This window comes from Muscardinus avellanarius (genome assembly GCF_963383645.1).
Source record: "Muscardinus avellanarius genome assembly, chromosome: 11".
Taxonomy (NCBI): domain Eukaryota; kingdom Metazoa; phylum Chordata; class Mammalia; order Rodentia; family Gliridae; genus Muscardinus; species Muscardinus avellanarius.
In genome coordinates, this window is record NC_137797.1 from 49,681,930 (window position 1) to 49,689,029 (window position 7,100).

Consider the following 7,100-nt stretch of genomic DNA (forward strand, 5'->3'; position numbering starts at 1 on the left):
TGCTATCCAGAAATAGCATGAGGAAGTGGCCCGAATGAAGTCACTGATAATTCCTGAATACAGAGTATTTTATAACCAGCCTTCTGACCCAACCAGATCTGCCCCCTCTAGGGCCAGCCCTTTTGATGTGAGGGATTCCTTTCTGTTGGTCTGTCTTGTTTCTGGTACAGACCCCAAGCCTTTTGTTACACCCTCAAAATGTGTTATTTGATCATCGGATTCTGGTATCTCTTGAAGGCTTATGGCATCCTTCCATGATTATCGAAGTCTGGGATCTCCTGAGGTTTATGGCATCCTTCTACTTCCTTGGGAAATCTTATCTTTACAATGAAAAAGGCCCTGGAACTCTCTCTGTTCTCTTGCTAATAGCCCTTGGTGCCTGGAATCCTGCAGCCCTTTCTTTGAAGCTCCTGGCTTCTTTTACTACCAAAGATATATTTTTAAAAATTGAAAATCTTTCCCAATACTGGTACATTAATACATTTTGAAACCTCTTCCTAATACTGGTACAAATAGGGCTGGGGGTATGGCTTGGAGGTGGATTGCCCCATCCCCAGTACCGAAAAAACAAACAAACAAACAAACAAACAAACAAACAAACAGATTTCACTTAGTGATTGATAGCAATGAACAAAAGCAGCCCAAGTTCCAATGTGAACTGGTTTTCCAAGTCTCAGAAAGCCGCCTGGGGCAGACAGTCTTAACTGCAGTTTAGGGATCTGAAATGAAGCTGCTTGATCTATGTTAAACACATCAAGGGCAACAGGACCATTCCCTTAGCTACACATTGCAAACCAAGGAACATACACAGCTTGTGTTTTACACAATGTCAGTTTTATTAATTATAAAGCAAAGGGAGTAATCACCACGCGACGTTCACGTCTCTCCCTAGTGGACTTCAGTAGTACAGGGAGTCAAAGCATATTCTATCAATTACACACAGACTTTAAGTTCCCATTCACAAAGGTCATCCACTATCAGTTCAAATATGAAGTTCAATCCGGGAGGAGGAGGGTTCCGGCTACTGATCTAATCATCCTTGCCTGTTCTGCTCTGGGGAGACTCCCGAGCTCTAAGACTGAGAGGCTCGTGTCTCTGCTCAGGGACAGGGGCCCTGGTGTCGGGCAATCAGTGGTCACTTCAGGCATACCTCTTAGGATGACTGAGCTCAACAGAGTCAGTCGGTGGCTCTGTGGCAACCACTTGCCTCTCTTGCATGTGGCTGTCCTTGGTTCCTTCTTTAGGGTTTTACTGTGTACTCTCGGGTGGATTGTTTATCTTTCTTTTTTTGATTAGATAGCGGTTGCTCGGGTCACTTTCTTTCTTCCAATAGGTCACTTATATTTACATCATATAATGTTTATAATAACATTCTATCACATTCTATCCAGCCAGGCGTGGTGACGCACGCTCGTAATCCCAACATTTGGGAAGCTGAAGCAGGAGGATCGCAGTTCACAGACAGCCTCAGCTACTTAGTGAGGCCCTTTGCAACTCAGTGAGATCCTGTTTCAAAATATAGAATAAAAACTAGGGCTGGGAGAGTAGCTAGGAGGTAGAATGCCCCTGGGTTTTATCTCCAGTACCACAAAACAAACAAACAAACAAACAAACAAATAAATAAAATATAACATTCTATCCCATAATATTTGTTTACAACTATCTTATAATATCCCATAGTACACTGCCAATCACAAGTACATCATTAGTGAAACTTTATCATTCATAACAAGGACCCACTGGGTAATGCTCTGAAGGACATCTTGCTTTCAAAAGACAGAAAGTCCAGGCTGTGTTGGGAAGTTTCTTCTAAGCCATCAATTTATCCATCAACATATTTAGTTGGGGATTAAAGTAAATCCTTTGTATTTTTTTTTTTTAAACAGGTACTAGGGTTTGGTTTTTGTTTTGTTTTGTTTTGTTTTGTTTCAGGTCTGGGGATGGAACCCAGGGGCATTCTACCTCTGAGCTACACCCCCTGCCCTATTTTTTTATTATTTATTTATTTATTTATTTATTTATTTATTTATTTATTTATTTTTGGTGGTACTGGGGGTGGAACCCAGAGGCTTTCTACCTCCGGGTTATACTCCCAGACCTATTTTATACTTTATTTGGAAACAGGGTCTCACTAGGTCGATGAAAGCCTCACTGAGTAGCTGAGGCTGGCTTCGAACCTGTTCAATCCTCCTGTCTCAGCCTCCCAAGTGCGGGGATTACAAGCGTGCGCCACCAGGCCCGGCTTTGAAACAGGGTCTCACTGAGTTGCAGAGGGCCTCACTAAGTAGCTGAGGCTGTCCGCGAACTGCGATCCTCTGGTCTCAGCCTCCCAAATGCTGGGATTACAAGCGTGCGCCACCACGCTCGGCTAAAGTCCTTTGTATTTTTAATAATTTTTTATAGCACTTGGATTTCACAGAAGTTTTTGTTTTAAAAATATGTAAGTTGACGAGGAGCGTGCTGTGGTGGACTTGGGCTGGCCGTGAGGGGCTGGCCTGCCGGGGAACGCTCCTCCCAGCCCCTCCAGGCCTTGTGGGCGGGCCAACCATTTTGGGAAGAGCTTTGTTATGGATGTGGGCCAGTCACCTCTGCCAGGCTCGGTAGTTGGGATGTGCCTCTGACTCTGCATCTCCTCCTGGGCCGTAGCTCTGCCATCGCCTGATTAGGAGATTAATGTGTCCTTTTAAATGATTGAATAATGATGTAAATGGATCCAAAATAATACGTGACTTCTCTACTAAAACAGTAAAAGATTCTTCATAATCACCTTCCAGTAGCTCAAATCACTTTTGGGAAAGGAGCAGAGAAAGTGAAATACAGAAAACTGAAGAGAAGAAACCCTTATTTTGGAACTGTCTTTCTTCTTGACTACCCTTCACCCCCCTATCTTCCTATTTGTTTTAATTTTGCTCTCAATTTATAAGTAGTAAAACCCAAAGAAATAGAATATACATTTAGAAGCTTTATACCAAGCAATTTGCCTTGAAAGCTGCTATTCTGTGGAGGGAAAAGTATATCAGGTTTCTGTCTGATTTTTTTTTTTAGGCAAGATTTCTTTTAGGTGCTTAGATTTTGAAAGTTAAGACAAATATAAATACATACCTGCACACTGTTTTTAGCAGTTGGGTGAGAATAGTGACACTTGAGTTTTAAGGGCTTTGTCAAATGTGGTTATTTTGCTATTGGAATTGACGGCTTTGATCTTTTTTACTACTTTAGCATTTTATTTTTGATGTCACCTGGATAACATTACTTGCCTGAACATTACTTGTCTTTCTAGCTATGACCTTGCTATGAACAGTTCGCATTCACTGTACAAACGTCCGTGCCTTACCTATTTCAGCAGCATCACAGTACTCTTACTCAAGGAAGTTGAATGAGGTGAATCTAGACATAGCTCTTTCCCCTTACCCCCCTTTTAAATGTAACAAATATTTTTTATGTTCCCCTTCCCCCTCCCCCTCCCCCTTTCCCTTTGTGTATGTGTCAGAAACTAGGTAGTGTAGGATGAGTGACTGAGGGCACTGAGAGAGTGGGCTACACAGAGCTGGTCTTTTTTTGTGCTTCTTCACAAAAGGTGCTGCTGGCTAGACTACTTGAGAACACTTTTGACAAGAAAATCTAGGAGGTCCAGCTAGTAGCCTCAAGGAATTTGGAAAACAGGACCACAGAAGTTATGCTCTGAGATCCTGGCCATGAGGTTGGATGACTCACCTTGCTGAAAAGAGACACTGGACCTAAATGGCGCAGCATGGCTTTGTTCCTGCTTGGCTAAATTTCTCAACACCATAGCCAGCTAAGTCACCTACGGCCACTTTTGAAAAACAGGGAGCGCACCTCCCCCGAGGAGAAAGTAGATTTGGAGTAAGCTGGTGTTGACATAAATCTTCTGATGGCTTTTTTTAAACAATGGGCCCTTACGAACTACTGGAGATTCCTGTCAACAGCCCTCCTTGTTCCGCCATGATTCTATGGATTCTGGTGTCTCTAAGGGACCGTATGCTGGAATCACAGGGAACGGGTCTGGTTGGCATAGCTCTTCCGGAGGGCATGATGCCGTGAGCCAGCGTAGTGGAGGTGGCACAGGGAACCGTCGACACTGGAACGGCAGCCTTTACTCCCGGAAAGGCTGTGCCTTCCAGGAAAAGCCTCCTATAGGGATGAGGAAAGAAAAGAAAGAAGAAAAGGTGGAAAAGTTGCAGTTTGAAGAGAAAGACTTTCCTTCTTTGAATCCGGAAGCTGGCAAACAGAATCAGCCATGCAGACCTATTGGGACCCTTTCTTGAGTGTGGAAAAACCCACCAAGTGCCAAGCAACCCTCCAAGATGCTAGTTATCAAAAAAGTCTCCAAAGAGGATCCTTCCTGCTGCTGCCTTCTCTGCTGTGTTCACCTCACCAGGGTCTCACCATACAAAGAGGAATGAATCATCAACCATGGATCCAAGTGTCTACCAGAACCTGGTTCCTAAGCCTGCACCACCTCCTTCCAAGCTCAATGCATGGAAAGCTAACAGAATGGAGCATAAGTCAGGATCTCTTTCTTCTACCCAGGAGTCTGCATTTACCAATCCAGTCTCTGTTACCAAACCAGTGGTCCTGACTGGTGGCTCAGTTCTGAGCTCTCCAAAGAGAGTCCCTCCAGCACTGTCCCGCCGAACTACCAACAGGGAGAGTGAGTTCCTGAAGATGCTGAGGACGACCAGAATGGACACTTCTCAGAGAACAGAGACTGTGACAAGCTGGAGGATTTGGAGGGCAACAGCACACCTGAACCAAAGGAAAATAGGGAGGAAGGCTGTATCCGGAATGGCCTTTCTCTCCCTATCATGGAAGAAGGCAGAGTCCTCTCACACTCTTTGGAAGCAGAGCACAGGTTATTGAAAGCAATGGGATGGCAGGAATATCCAGAAAATGATGAGAACTGCCTTCCTCTCACAGAGGATGAGCTCAAAGAGTTCCACATGAAGACAGAGCAGCTGAAAAGAAATGGCTTTGGAAAGAATGGCTTCTTGAAGAGCCGCAGTTCCAGCCTGTTCTCCCCATGGAGACGCACTTGTACAGCAGAGTTTGAGGACTCAGATACAGAAATGAGCAGCAGCAAAACATCAGATGATGATGCCTGGAAGTAGGCATCTCTGCTCACAGTTATTAATCTGACCCGGTGAACTCGTTTGTGTGTTTAGGGAGTATACAAAAGAAATCATTCTTTTCCTTTCCTTATGTTATTGAATACTTCCTGCACAAGGGAAATAATCATATCCCAAAGAGAGCAATTGGCTTGTTATAGCTTTTGTTGTTGTTCTTCCCTGTCATCTGCTTAACAGAGAGAAATGTGTGTGGTGGGGAAGATTTTTAAAACACCCACACACCGTGCATATGGGGCAATGCACAGGTGGGAGCTAGTGGTGCAGAGGCAGGGGCCCTAGTCTGCAGTAACAGCCTTCTGCTAGACTTAGGGGCACTCACCCCTATGCTCAAGCAATCATTGTCAGTGACTACTGAGGTTTAATTATATTAAATTAATGCTAATAATTTGGATATCTTATTTTATTTTTGGTTGCTCGGGTAACTTTAGCCCTTAATAAAGCATATGTAGTTTTTTGTTTGTGTTTTCTTTTTCTTTTTTGGGTACAGCTGTAAAGTGTTTGCATGTAGAAACTGTTGTGTTATTCTTGCAGCCTTGATATTCAGGGTGGATTGTAAATATAATTTTTGTGAGACTTCAAAGATTAAGGTTATTTTGATAACATTATTTGCAGATTTAAAAGATGTGGTTACCACAAGTCTGTTGAAGGGGAAAACTACTGCATAAAATAACTAACTTAGAATAACTATTTTGCATCAGTAAAAAAAAAAAAAAAAAAAGAAAAGAAAAATATATGTAAATTGAACCGGGCATGGTGGCGCACGCTTGTAATCCCCGCGCTTGGGAGGCTGAGACAGGAGGATCGCACGGGTTCGAAGCCAGCCTCAGCTACTTAGTGAGGCCCTCAGCAGCTTAGTGAGACTCTATTTCCAAATAAAATATAAAAAATAGGTCTGGGAGTACAGCCCGGCGGCAGAAAGCCCCTGGGTTCCACCCCCAGTACCACCAAAAAAAAAAAAAAAAAAAGTAAGTTGTTCTCCTCTGGGAAGAATTCTTCTGTTTATGATTTTTATTTCTGCTCTTACTGTATAGACTGTTTTGTTTCTTTCTCTCTTTCTTTCTTTCTTTCTTTCTTTCATTTCATTTGCTTTGCAGAATGCAGGTCTTAGAGAGAGTATTGCAATCCAGGCGTGGTGATGAACACTTTTAATCCCAGTACTTGGGAAGCTGAGACAGGAGGATCCCGCAGGTTCGAAGCCAGCCTCAGATACTTAGTGAGGCCCTTTGCAATTAGTGAGACCCTGTTCCAAAATAAGGAATTAAAAAATAGGGTTGAAGGTGTAGCTTGGAGGTGGAATGCCTCTGGGTTCCATGCCCAGTACCAGAAAAGAAAAAAACAAAGAAAGAAAAGAAAGAAAAGAAAAGAAAGGAAAGGAAAAAAAAAAAAGAGTGCTGCAGAGTGGAGCTAAAGTCTCTATTCTGAGGAAACCTGAAAGCTTTCAGTGATCCCTGCTGCCCTATGGAAGAACTAGAAATGCAGACAGGGCAAAGGTCTTGGGGTTTGGGTCCCTGTCTGCCTGTGGCTCTGGCCTCTTTGTCTCACTAGGCTACAGCCAAGACAGCCTCCTCCATCTTCCTTTAATGTTCAAGCTCTGTCTTGCTTGCCTCAGGGATTTTCTGCCGGTTGTTTCTTGTTCCTGGACCTCTCTCTACTCCCTTCCCTTCACTATCACCCTTCACCTGGCATTCCTTGGAAAATGTCCCTTAGCCTGCTGATAAAATCATCAGGTTCCTCTAGGTCCCACTATCATAATGATTTGCCAACCCTGTAGTTTCCTTCACAATGTGTAATGATTTATTCACTTGTGTGATTATTAGTTTAATGGCTAACTCCTAGTTAGACAATAAGCTTTGTTTGTTTGGTTCTATTTCTTTATCTCAATACTTAGGCCTAATATTGGGTAATATACCTAACTTAGTAAATGAATACATTGAAAGTTGTAAGTTTTTAACT

General features: G+C 43.1%; 1 pseudogene across 1 annotated transcript; it reads left to right on the forward strand.

The window, feature by feature from the left end:
• Positions 1 to 3,717: 3,717 nt before the first annotated feature.
• On the forward strand, positions 3,718 to 5,129 carry LOC308269942 (vasculin-like protein 1; annotated as a pseudogene). The gene has a single exon. The product of its transcript is annotated as a vasculin-like protein 1 (transcript).
• The last annotated feature ends 1,971 nt before the right edge of the window (positions 5,130 to 7,100 follow it).